Source organism: Oculina patagonica, chromosome 1, assembly GCF_052425735.1.
Source record: "Oculina patagonica isolate OP01 chromosome 1, crgOcupat, whole genome shotgun sequence".
In the NCBI taxonomy this organism is placed as follows: domain Eukaryota; kingdom Metazoa; phylum Cnidaria; class Anthozoa; order Scleractinia; family Oculinidae; genus Oculina; species Oculina patagonica.
In genome coordinates, this window is record NC_135758.1 from 24,955,005 (window position 1) to 24,969,327 (window position 14,323).

Below are 14,323 nucleotides of genomic sequence, written 5' to 3' on the forward strand. Positions count from 1 at the left end.
ACCAAAATTGGTGAAAATTAGCAGTGTCTCAACCCTTTCGGCCGGGATTGTAGGTTGTCAATCTGGTCGCTCTGTGGTCTTTCCGTAATTTTTAAACTTACACGACATATAAGTTAGTTCTAAAATAAGTCGATTAAATAATAGTTGATAGCTGCAATTCTCAGCGCCAATAAGTTATTCCCTTCGAAATTAGGTCAGCAGGTTTAAATTTACAGCAAAGCCGGTTAATGCGGTCTTGGTTAAACATTTTAGCCCTGTTCATTGACTTCTCTCCGTAAACATATCACAGTAACATGAACCTTTTTCATTAATCCGATGCTGTATTTAAATATTGCTACAAAAAACATTCGGTATTAAAATGGTCAAGAGGCAAACATGTTCTTACTTGAGTGGGTCAGTTTATTGATAACTATTTTCATGTGAATTTCAAACATGAGATACTCGCCTTGCAGGTAATCAAAATATAGTAGCTCTATTTTTAGTCGTCGTGTATTTATTGTATTTTTAAAAGAAAGGGATGATCAAGATTACATGCCTTGGAAAATTTGACAACGGCGTCTTTTTTGAGTAACATTTTGAGGGATGGTTTCAGCTTATAACACAAGTTGCATTCTCATGTTGACCTTCATAAAAAGACAAAATTCCCCACTCGACAAATAATCGGTTGAAATACCAAACAATGAAATACCAAACTCACTTCTTAGAGAGAGAATATCATTGGAAAACGTTCAGTGAAATAAACCACTCGGGGTACGAAAGTTGTATTCTTTTTAACCTTCGTCCAGGCAATTACAAGTGTTTCCCTTTTTAGTACCCAATCAAAAACTAGAGCGAGTAGTTACAACGACTCCCTGAATAGTAACAACTGGATGGCGCAATGAAGATGCATATTTTGCTAAGCAACTTAAGGACTAACTGGAACCAGTTCCTAAGCAAATGTTTTATAGTAACTCAACAGGTTGTTTAGATCCTTTTAAGAAAATCAGATTGTCTTGGGTGTCCGTACGTCTTATTAGTTGTATAGTATACCATTCTCACTCATTGATTATGCCGCTCATTGTCCACCGTGGATAAGATATGGGAAAAGATTGTGGCCGCGGCAATGAGCGACTGGGTGAGAAAGCACTCTAGCTGTGTATTACGTCGCCGAAGGGGAGGTGGGAGGGTCGAAAATTCGCCCGGACTTCCTGGCTTGCGTATCTCTTTCGAAATGCCCCGAAACTAAGCAAAGTGATCTTTAAATACGGCGATTGTGCACGTGGTGATAAAGCATTACCTAAGGCAACTATCTATAAACAAACGAAGTTATGTAATCCACGCACTTCTGAATTCCGTGTCATAATTATGAATGTGAATAGATGTTTCAAAATGCTCACCTCATTACATATTAATAATACAGTGGAATCTCAAGAGTCTTACAAATGTGCGAGGCAGCAAGGCGTGCGAGGCGTGCGTGGCGTGCGAGACGTGCGAGGCAAGTCAGCGAGGCATGCGAGACGAGACAGCGAGGCATGCGAGAAGAGACAGCGAGGCATGCGAGGCAGAAATCCCTACTCCAAGTGAAAAGACTAACTGCAAGCTACCTAAGCTAACTGTAGGCTAACCGGAGTGCTATTTAGGCTAACGGTAATGGATCGTACGCCTCGCAGCCTCGCACCGTTGTGATGACCCAATCTCGATTTGTCGAGAAATCAGTATTCCGCTGTATACAATAACGTAGCTAGGATTCCCGCTTAATCTTTTAAAATACGTTCCTTCCCGAATTTAGTGACCAACTGACCATCGATAGATAGATAGATAGAATTTTATTAATGTGTCAGAACCATAGCTTGGAAATCCATATTAATTTGTGAACTCAAAATAAGTAGATACTAAGAAAAGACAATTAAAAAATATTTTAAACTGTGTAAAATATCGAATAATTTTATTTTGCGTTTAACATGTTGTTAAAATTAGATGGAGAAGATCTTAACTCCCGATCATTTTCACGTGACGTGAAGGGGAGATGGACTTGCATTGCCAGTTACCGTAAATTAAATTCCACAAACGTGGCCAAGTTAAAACTAAATGATGACGAAATATTAATGCGAAACAGGCGCAAATCGGTAAAATGCCTCAGTTGTCTTGCTCTTGGTCGATTTGAAAGAAACTAACCTTGAAAAGAAACACTGGCGTCAAAACGTCTCGTACTAACTTGTATTTATATATAGTGGTCATTCTTTCTCTTGTTTTACTGCAGATCTTATCAATTTTCAGGCATCATTAAACCTCCCTTTAAAGAAGGTGATGAGCACAAGTTCGTCACGGCAGTGTGCTCCGCAGTTGGAAATCAAGTTAAACATAGCGTCCACCGTTCCTTTAGTGGTGTACTGTTAATCAACTGTTACAATAGCGGAAAAGTTTACAAGTAGTAAATAAAATATGAGCGGGAGATCTGTATGGGCGTTTACAATGGCGAGCCGATAGTTAAGCCAATATAAACGGCAGATCGGATGCGAATATTTTATTCTACTTGTGAAATGAAAACGATAAATTGAATGCAAAGTATTGTTATTTGATTCAGTACAGATCTGTATCAAAAGTTAATGAATACTAATTAGCTGAGCAGGAGTTTGTATAGAAAGTTAATTCTATTGTTTGATTTGTATTGGTGTTCCGCAGTTGGAAATCAAGTTAAACATAGCGTCCATCATTCCAGTTAGTGGTGTACTGTTAAGCAACTGTAATGTTACAATTACACTGATCATTGATGAAAAGTTTACAATCCATGATAAAAAGGGCGGGCTTATAAGCGGAAGGAAAAAAACGTTACGGAACGAGCCTCGGGAGTGTTGATCGAAATACGTTTTTAAGTTAAAAACGCAAAAAAGCAACATTTAGCCCTGTTCAGTACTGTCATCCGGTAGAGGGGGGCTTATATCCGGGGGGGCTTATAACCGGATGTATTTTTTTTGTTTCCAGGTTGATGGGCCTATAACCGGGGGGGGCTTATAAGCGGGGGGGCTTATAACCGGAATTTTACGGTATATTTAATTATTTATTTATTAACTTTGTTTTTTGGCGTGGAGCTGCACAATCATCTAACGCAAAACTTTAAGTGAACGTCCCACACATGGGGATGATTACTAAATCTTGAAGCCAAATTTGCTTTGTTCAGTCTATTCATTGACAAAACCGCCCATCGCTCTCTTTCTCCTCCCAAACAATTTTAATGAATAGCTAGCCTTTAGCCTATCGAGATGTGGCGCCACCATTTCGTGCCCAAGGAAACAACAAGTAAATAATAATTAACTGGTAATAATATACGTGGGACACTTTACTACAGAGTACTCTTTATTTCTTTTGGAAAAACAGGAAAGAATAATCATTTACTTGGAGAACATATAAATTATAAGCGAAATAATCGCTATTATTTTAAGCTGAACAGAAATATGGGTGGGATGGGAGAGGTAGCCCCGTTATCATCCCAAATTTATTCTTGATTTTCAAACATCTGAATATAAACTCTTGTTTAAAATATATTCTCTTTATAGCCCTCTCTTGAAAGACAAGCAAGCCTCTCTATTCTAAGTATTTGTGAAAACACTTGAAACGGGCGTTAATTGCTTTTTCTTGTCGTTAACACTGAAAACATCAAAACACTCCCAGCCCAATTATTTGGCTTGATCACTGGGTCGAAGAACTCCTCAGGCGATTCGACTTTCTCGATCGACTGATTTCTTTGAAATATTTCGATGCGTGACAATAATTAGACACTTTTATAGCTGCGCACTGTTGTTAGAAAACACGCAAACGAAAGGATATAGTTTTAAGGTACCAAAGTTTGTTTGTCTCGAGGACTTAAAAACACTGCAATTTCAAACTACTGGAGCATTCCATGTCTGCAGTTTGAAGACTCCTTTCTTAGTCGCGTGATCAAAGCTCATTTTAATTAGGGGAACAGCGAAGCAGAACACTCACTCATAAATGGCAAAAGTATTAATGACCTGGTTCCCATTGGTCAGGTCAGGACTCAAAGGGCGGGGGAAACTTCAAGCGATGTGCCCTTTTCTTCGATAGCGGGTTGCATATGATCATTTGCCTTGTGTTGCTCGAAGAACGAAGACTTCTATCTTGCTTAAACGCCTTTACCGACGATAAGAAGGTGAGAAATATTTTGGGCAAAGCTAAACTTTGTCGTTACTTTCTTTCCTTTAATCTTGACGAAATTATTTTGAATTCACGAAACATTTTCTAAATCTTTTACGGCTGCGGTACACTGAGCACTGAAGTACAAAACAGACGCGCTTTTTGGATACGGAACATAACTCTAAAACTTCAGACTAAAACAGTGTTTTGTATCTAAGACAAATCGTTAACACATTTAATGGCTCGGAAAACAGATTTTTTAATTGGCAACTATGAAGGATAATGCGAGATTTCGCTCCCACCCTGATTTTAAATTATGCAAAAGCTTATACTTCATAAAATAATTATTTTTCTTTCATACAAGTATAGTTTACGCGAACGAAAGCAATTAAATTGGCGCCACGCAAATGTCATTGTTTGCACATTTGCTGACGCGAAAAACAAATGAATGCAGATATATATATAAGTGACATCCATGGAGGAAAATATAAGGATTCCGCTCCACCCCTTTGATTTTTTTTATTTTAAATTATGCAGAGCTTTTACTTCATAACGTAATTATCTTTCTATCTGACAAGTTGTTTACGCGAACTGCGTGCAATTTATTTGGCACACACGCAAGGGCCTTTAACCACAGGACCGTGAACGCCTTTAGCTGCCACCCACCAGGGGTCCAGCGCTCTGACTCCTTAGAACTGACACATCAAGAACTACATTTCAAACTACAAACTCACAATTTAAAACATATTTTATTGTCAGAGAATACCCCGAAACTCTGGTTTTGGCAACCCCCTCAGGGAATAAATTTGAGGACAGAGAACTCGCCCGTTAACAAGATAGTTAAAAAGCAAACAAACAAACAAACAAATCAACAACAAAAAACAAGCGAAACTTTCGAGACTTTCCTCTCGCAATGTCAACTCTCAGTTCCTAACTTAGAACAAATGCTAATGCAAAACTGGTCTTTAATCCAAAATCAACCATTGTTAGGCGAAAATTTTTCAAATATTCTCCAGTACATAAGTGGCAGATCCTTAAAAGATACACTCGTTCCAGGAATGCTCTAAATTGGCTATTGCGATTGGTTATTAATTGAGAGGGTGAATTATGACAATACTCCAGTATTCTATGCATTAGAAATGCTATTACTCCTGAGGGATTTTACGTTACTTCGACTTTTTATCTTATTGGATAATAATAACCCGGCTAACTGGACACTTAGCTTCCTTATTAATTCATCAAACAAAAGTTCCTTTTGGTTTAATAGTGTCTTCTTCTTCTTCGTAGAAGAGCCTAATGAGGTATTTTATCATAAGTGTCAGCGACAAAATTTGACATTTTTTTTTTTTCATGTCTACAATTCTAGCCAAAATATTTGGGACATTTTGCCATCTTTCAATGAACACAGCAATTCTAGTTACTCCCCATCTTCCCGGGCAATATTGGGAGGCAGGAGTGAAACGTGCTTCACAAATTTAATTTTTACAGTTTAAGCACTTCAACATTGATCACGGGGTGTTGAGAAAGTTTCTTTGTAAGGCTATTTCTTTGAGTGTACATTGTTGTTTGCTTGCAATTTTCTCAAAAAGCAAGAACAAAAAGGAAGTGCTCAAACCCTTTTGGCCACAATAAAGCTGTTACATTTAGGACCAAAAGTTATTACACTTAGGACCTTTATTACATTTAGGGACATTTATTACATTTGAGGCCTCAACAAAGCCTTAACTTAGTTGTGGAGTCAGAACGTGGAATCCCTTGGAAGATAACATCAAAGTCACTTTTGGTTTAAGGTGGCTGGTTTCAAGCACTTTCCATCCCTTGTATTTTGATGCATAGTTCCACAGATCTTTATCAGCTGCTGCTACAATAGTAACAAATGTCCAATCTTTGGTTAATAAGTTGTTGTTATTTTCTTGACATTATATACCAATGCAATAATCTAACCAAGTGTACATTTTTCTCGTAGGAAATCGCGTGCCTAGACTAGAGAATTTAGCTTCTCGTCAAAGAGGGTCTGAATGGGGTTTAGTATTTATTGTTATTTGCCCATAATTTTTAGTGTTTGCTGTTACATTTGCCAATTTTTTAATGTATACTGTTTCCGGAGAAAATACTGTTAAGTGTTTGGAGGGTTTTTCGTGAAAAAATTTAGCATTGTAAATCATTATCTGCTCTTCAAAACTCGGATAAAATCACTCATGAACTTAGAGAAAATTTTCGGATTTCTGCTCGAAAATCTTCGGCAGTCCTCGGACATCTTCGGTAGTCTCCGGAAATCTTCGGCAGTCTTCGGGAATATTCTGTAGTCTTCGGAAATCTTCCAAAATGCTCGGAAATCGTACTAAAATGGTCGAAAACTTTTTCATATGCTAAACAAAATAATATGATTGGCCTTTTTGGAGCCGTTTTCCTTCTTACTGGATAATATTTACTGTTATAGTGAATTTTTTACTGTTAGTGTTAAATTGCTTAGAATTAAACTGTTTCATGTTGCAGAGCCAAAAAATTAAGTGTTTAGTGTTATCGAGGTACCCCCATTCAGACCCTCGAATAGTATAACTAAAAAAGTCGTGGTTCTTAGAAAATTTTGAGCTGCCCTCGAAAACACGGGTTGTGATTAGTCTTGAAGGAGCTTATTTTGCAGTTTTTTTTGCTAATGCAACAGAAATAATCAAAACTGGGATTTGGAAAGAATCCAAGGCGAGGAGTTGAGGGTAAGTCTATCTGGAAATGACTAATGCTTTGCGAAAAAACGATTCATTTTATTTCAGACACATTCCAACTGAATTCCATTCTGTCATTGACAAAAGATGTTTCGCGGACTGGTAATTTCCCTGATTATCATCGGCTTTGTCGCTGAGGCAAGACGTTTTCCTGGATTTAATCTGTATCAGCAACGACGTTTGAGTAAGTGTTTTACCCCAGCATCTACTGACCGTACTAATAAGCACTTATTTAACGAGGCGATGAGCAAAATAGCGCTATTTACAAATGGGGCTCCATCGGGCTTTGGGCCAAGTGGGTCTGCGTCTCCCGTGCATTATTTTCCCCTAAATTTCCGTTTACCCCAATGCTATGTATCCCTGCAGGAGCCCATTACTGATCCCTGTTATTTCAATGGTCACTAATGACGTCATTGTGTGTACAATATCTGGGCACTAGATAGTTATAGAAAACGTTCTGAGGGATAAAGGGAGGCCTTTCTCGGGCATGCTGTCAGGAGAAGCCAATACTGTCAAAACTGGACAAAAAATAGGAACACACGATCGCATTTGTCAGTCCTTTTTAAGTCGTGAATGCAAAGAACGACTTATAGCGGTTTGCTGGAGAAATTCAATTAAATTTGTGTAAACTCCCTTGGTAACCTGGCAATTTTATATTAAGTTTAAATTAAGTTCAAAATGGCGGATGAACGGCACAAGGGCTGGTTTCACGAGTTGTAATGCAAACTTGTGGATGTACATCAGGAGAATACGAATATTTTTTCCTTTCTGGAAGGAATTTTTCTAGTGAGGCCAGTGCTCGAATCCACATTTACACACAATGCAATGGAAAGGATGGCCAATGCAAGGAAGCAAGAAACTTGCACGCCGAACAATAGCTTATTTTGAAAGTCCGCGGATATGAAATTATCTTCCATTGAAATGCAATCAAATAGTGGGTAAGTAATAAATCACCCTAAATAAGGCAGTATTTTCCGCTACAAATTAGTCTCACTCAGCAAGATTAAACTGATGCGTTTGGAAACAATTAGAGATATCTATAGTTGGCTTGCTTTGTCTTTCGGTCGATCATGCACGTTCGTCAAGTTTTTGTATCTCGTAATATTTTATATTCGTTGTCACACTCTCGTTAACGAAGTTCCCAAGTACATCTATCTCATGACTTAAACTTAAATCAAAATTTCCTCTGGCATTCGTAGCTCATTAGGTAGCAAGCCTTATCATGTTATGTGAATGATAAATTTGCTCTGCTTTTGAAGGCAAAACTACATTTGTAAACACAGTATTATGCATCAAACCCTTACAATTATTTTTTCTTCATACACATGGTCTGTCAAAAAAGGGACATATTAGTTCAACTGTGGTAATTGTAGTTCTCCAGGGGTGTATCATTGCACTCAGGTAATTTTTTGCTTTGTCAACATCCACTGAGTGCTATGGGGTAGACATTCAAAGAAATACTGAGAGAGTACTATTGTTAGCAGCTATTAATTTCAACGATTTTTTTTTAGCAAGATTTAGCGACTATATAGGGATTTTCCAAAAACTTCAAAAAATAGTAAATATATCGTGTAAACCAGCTTTTACTGGCTAGTGATGAATATATGGCTAAGATGAAAATAAATGTTCAGTAAAAGAAAAAGACTACCATATCTTGACATTGAATGAATATAAATTGCATTGCCTAAAAGAACAAAGTTACCAGTATCCATTTTTGTGTTCCATTAGGGTGGGAAGGGGGTACCGGGGAGGTACCGGGGTACTTGAAATTTGACCAAGACAAATTTTAGCAAGTACTAAATTAAGCGATTTTCGCCCAACTCACTAAAAGCGCTAAAATGTAATAAATGTCCTATGCCTCCCCCCCCCTTATCTCAGCCAAAAAGGAACCTGGTTGCATGCCATGCTGATAAATAACAAATTGCTTACACTTAGATGGTTTGTTGTACGTGTTGTCCTACAGATTTATTTTAACAAGGCACATAGAATTTTGAATTAATTTATAGATTCGCCAAAACAATATCCTGCAATACAACACATCACTGAACTCTGCATGGGGCTAGGCTGTCAAGAGGTGTGGGCTGGAATGAACATCCTCCTGCCGTAACGTTGTATGAAACACATGATCAGAAAAAGAATTTTATTTCAAATTTACTCTCATATATTTTTCACAAACAGTGAATACTGCTCTCTATAAATCGACTTTTAGCAGACTGTACAGCTTGAAAAATAAAATATTTGGAGTTATTGTTATTGACTGCTGAAAACAAAGAGTAAAAGATAAACAAGCTTTAAGGTTCAGATCCTTTAATCCAACATGGCCACCAAATCTTTGCAGGATGGCTGGCAATGTATAGAGATTATTAAAAAATGAATTAATAAGGCTGATTAAAATGCATTGATGATTTTCGTGGCATGTAAAGGGGTAAAGTAAACTTTTTGGTTGCAAGTAAAGATACCAGAAAAGGAAATAAGCAGAAGTTTTCATTTGTTACATGTATCACGCCTCTAAATTGATAATAAATTATGTTGGCTTTACTGTTTCCTGCCAATTTCAATTCTTAGAAGTCACATGTATGAGGCATCTGTTAGTTTCTTTTAATTATTTGCCTTCTGTCACAGTGTCTGCCATTCTTTAACAGAGAAAAATGTATGTCGAATAATACCACTGTCCTGTATAAAATGGCTGAGCTACCTGGTTATTAATTAAAGAACCCTTTAGCAAATGTGAAACAGTTTGGTGGAAAAATATCCCTAGCTTCTTTCCATTACCAGCTTGGCAGCATCTTAAGGTACCTCATATCTTGTTACCACTATACGTGTCTCTCTCAGCATTAATTATTTTAAGCTCTGAAATAATCTTCACTTCTTAGCTGCTTAGCTAGAAGGCCTCGATGGACTACTGGATGGTTAGTTTTCAGTTAGAATATGGGGTTATTTATCACTTACCAGCTAGAATTTTAAACATGACTCAACTGTGACATATGTTAACAGATTTCATAGACAATTACAAAAAATGTTGTTTGTCAGCAGACATTTAAAATTTATTTTGGCTAATTCTGGGCTATCAGTTTATAATATACCACATTCACGACTTTGCTCATAGAGCCTTTGATTTAATTATATATACCTTGGCAGCTAGTCCGATATTGTAAACATAGCTATCTGGGCCGTACCTGGAATTGTATTATTATTTTTTGTCTGCGGGGGAAAACTCCGCTAAACTCCGCTGCGGGGGCAAAATCCAGTATAGCTACAAGAAATTGCCCAGCAAAATCAAGCACTATGTTAGAAATTTAGTTTTCCTGGAGGGGGCCGGGCAACTAAAAAAACACGGACTTTCAAGGGACTGAGTATGATATTTCACAGTTAGTTACATTATTGTTCCTCCAACAACATTGCTCATTGCTGTAAAATGAGGAAGTCATCTCATTTCCTCGAGTTTTCTATAGAATCCCCATGGTGGATATCGCATTATTGGGAATGTTCGAGGGACTTCCTCTCTACAAGGGCCGTTGTGAAGAGGTCAACTTTGTAGTTGTAGCTCAATTTTGTAGTTGTGGACATGTAAAATACTTTCATTCACCTTCAATTATACTTTTGCAGATAATATGAAGGAAGGAAAGGAGGAAAAAATGGCTCACTTTCCGCGGGGTTTTCAGAACTGCAAGAACGATATTCAAGGAGGGAGTTGTGTGGACAAACTTAATTGCCGCAGCAGTTGGCAAAAGATCTGCAGCAATGGCTGGTGTCCATATGATAACCAAGTGTGTTGCACTACTGACAGCTGCTGATGTAAGAAGAAGTTCTACTATTTACTTACTACAGCACTTAGATTTACTCATTTATTTCAACCACTGTTGTAGGCTTTAACTACCTTATTATAGGAAATTGACGCTTCACGAAATTAACGCAAATTTTTGAAATTCGGGTTAATTTAAGTCGCGTTAATTTTTGTTAACGTTGATTTCCGCGCCGTTTATTAAGTGAAGCGTTAATTTTCATGACCTTAATTTCCATTATTTTGGCCCCAATTTCTCGATACAGTCCAGACGTTCTTGACTCCCAAGAAAAGGCATTATTTCATCAGGGAAAAAATTTGCCGGTATCACTGAAACTGTAAAGAACGCTCGAGGCGTTCAGATTCCTTCGCATAACCCCCACGTTTAGGATTAAACGCCTAGTGTTGAAATAAACTTGTTCCTGTTGTCTCAACATGATTTTCTTTGTGTTCGTCGCGTTAATTTCCTTCATTTTGAATGTTACCCCCTCTTTCGCGTTAATTTCCATTATTGGGATGTAATTTTTCCTTCAATTCGCGTTTATTTAAGTCGCGTAAATTTCAAATACCTTAATTTACAAAAGCGTTAATTTCCTATAATAAGGTATGTACGATATAGTATTTTCAGTATATACCAAACCAGTTCGCGCGCTCCGATGAGCTACTAAAAATCCCAACATCCTTCGCTATTCACTGCAAGCAAAACAAAATAGTTTCCTCCTTCGCCTAGTTTTCAACAGTATAATTTGTGCATAAACGAGGTCTCTGGACCTTTGTGCGTTGAGTGTAGCAAAGGGGGTATCGTGATCCCGTTTCACGCACAAGTTTTAACCAAATTCACGTGTCACGTATACTTGAAGCAGCAGAATTCACGGATCACGCGTCTTTTCTAGCTATTGTCACGCGTCACGGTCTAATATTTGCCCTATTTTCACGCGTCACGGTGTAATTTTTGCACTTTTCACATGTCACGCATAAACCCTTTGCCCCCCTCTGCGTTGTAGGACATGGATTAAAAAGTGTTGATAACTAAGAAGCTTTTAAATAGTAACCACCATAAAATTGCTAAAAATGCGGTTAAGTTGTTGGTGGTTAAGTTGTCTTGTTTTATATTGCAAAATAACATAACTACACTTAGATTAGGTATGCTGCGATACACCAACAAACGAAACACGTTGTAATTTCGTTTGGCGATTGCTCCATGCTATCATATGACCTTTGCCGCGCCTTTCTCGGCCATGCGAACGATATATTCCTCCTTGAACAGGTTTTTAAAATCTTTTTTTTTTGTAAAATAAAATTATGATATTGGGGCCACACAAATGAACACAAACCATTTCATTTTTTTTTTCTGGCACCAACGTTTCCTTTAACGTTTTTTTTCTTTTAACAGAACTGATGGTTACCGACTCTTTATTTTGCAGTGGCTAACGTCTCTGTGTCTGGAAGACGCCAACTACAGTTGCCCATTTTATTACAATGGAGTGATCATGAATGTTGGTTTATTCTTAGAAGCTAGCAGTTGTCAGAATATTATCAGTGTTTTAGTTTTAGTTTGATTTCTAGTGGTTTCTTTTACTGGGAAAAAATTAAGGATTACGAGGGTAACGTCACCAACAATTAATCTGTAACTGTTATCATGACAGTTGCTTTTTCTGTTAAAATTGACAGGGACGGCGGAGCCGGGGGGGCTGGGGGGGCTTTTACAGAAAAAATAAAGAATTAATAAGAGAAGAGTCTCTTAAGCCCCCCCACTTCAAGTCACTAGTCAGCCCCCCAGTTGGAAAAATGCTCCGCCGTCCATGATTGAAAAGTGCTTATAAAGTGGTGACGTCAACTATGACAACAATAATTATGGACAGGGAATTTCCTTGAGTTCTGTATAACACATTGCTGGGAATAAAACACGGTTCAAAACCACATTAAGTTTCTTGCTGTCTTTTCGCATGCCAAGTGCAACTTGTTTGCCGATGCCTTGAATTTTCCCTTATACTAAGCAACGGACTTGAGTCGGGTGGGATAGCCTGCGAACAGGCTTTCTGGAGAGCGCTCGGCCGGCGGGGCAAATCGCCGCTTCGCACCTCGTCGCCGACGCTTCGCACCGTCCAAGCGCTCTTCGGAAATCTCCGGAAAGCCTGTTCGCAGGCTAGGGTGGGAGGACGGCTTTTACCTAGGTGGGTTTATAACGTTCGAATCTACAAATGTCCTGAGCCGGCAACAAAATATACATTAGACACAAACACTGTTCCACATTGTACTTGTTTAGCAAATCATTAGAGTATGGATTTTATCTTAAGTGCTGGAGGGGTTGGGGGCTTTTCTGTAATAGGAGCCAGGCATAAATAATCAATGTTAAATGGCATCAATGAGTTATTAACCAGTAATCAAATGATCCAATACTTAATGGGTAAGACTGTCCCAAAAATACTCGGCAAGTTTTCATATTTGGAGCAACTTTTTTCCGTTCTATCAACCTTTTGTTTTTTGAGCATTTTCCAGACCGAAGATTGCCGAAGATTCTCCCATTGTTGTTCGAAGGCCATATACCAAACGTTTCCGATCATTTTCGAACTTTTCCGAAGATAAACGAAATTTTTCGAAGACTTCCAAGGGAGTTTCGAAGATGTTTGAACTCTCTCACGAAACTGAATATCTTGACAAACCAATTTTACGCTGCGCTCGCGATATTTTCGGCACCAAAACGTGGGGGGCCGCAGCCCCCCCAATTTTCGTTTGGGGGGCTAAAGCCCCCCCCCCCCCGAACCCCCTGCTCCACTGCCTATGAAGGGGGAGGGGGGCAGTGCCCACTCTACACCTGATTTGAAGCTAAGTGGAATAATTATAATATTGAAATTAGTATTTAATTCCAACAACTTTCTTTTGATGCCCATTGTGTATTTAGTGGACACCAGTAATAGAACCTAATAGGTCACCCATAGGTGTCCTATTAGGTTCTACGAGTGGATACCCTTTCTAATAATTACTTCCTGTTTTAGTTCCTGAGGTGATTCAGTATAGACTGATTTAAGTACAGTGTTTCCTTAGTTGGAGTTTTGCGCTACTTTACAGCTACTCAAATTACTAGAGCATTTCTACACTTTTTTAGCACGTCTGTTTCATCTTTACCTATATACATCAAATGCTTCAAGATGAAATTGTTCAGCAGTAGCACTTTCATCAGACAAAAAACACTCTATGAATACACCTGGACTTGTGACTGGGAAATACCGTATCCTAGAATACCCATAAAGCAAATTTTACCTATGGCCTCCTATTTTTTGGCGCTAGTAATCATGGCTTACTGTAGATACCGTAGAATTCCGGTTATAAGCCCTGAGCTTATTCAACTTCGTAAGGGGTTTTGGGTGGGCTTATAAGCGGAGGGGCTTATATCCGGGAGGGCTTATAAGCGGAATAAAAAAAACGTTTCGAAAGGAGCCACGGGAGTGTTGATCGAAATAAGTTTTTTTAGTTAAAATCGCACAATAAAGCGACATTTAGCCCTGTTCAGTATTACCATCCGCTAGAGGGGGGGCTTATATCCGGGGGGGCTTATAACCGGATGTATTTTTTTGTTTCCAGGTAGATGGGCCTATAACCGGGGGGGCTTTTAACCCGGAATTTTACAGTACTTTTCTGTGTCGGGCGCCATGGGCTTAAAAGCGCCTTTAAAAAGTGATGCCAAAACATT

General features: G+C 38.4%; 1 long non-coding RNA gene across 1 annotated transcript; it reads left to right on the forward strand.

The window, feature by feature from the left end:
- The first annotated feature begins 4,059 nt into the window (after positions 1-4,059).
- LOC144649365 (uncharacterized) lies at positions 4,060-12,298 on the forward strand. Its single transcript, XR_013569888.1, has 4 exons — positions 4,060-4,144; positions 6,900-7,035; positions 10,458-10,646; positions 12,057-12,298. It is a non-coding gene; the product is annotated as an uncharacterized LOC144649365 (long non-coding RNA).
- Positions 12,299-14,323: the final 2,025 nt, after the last annotated feature.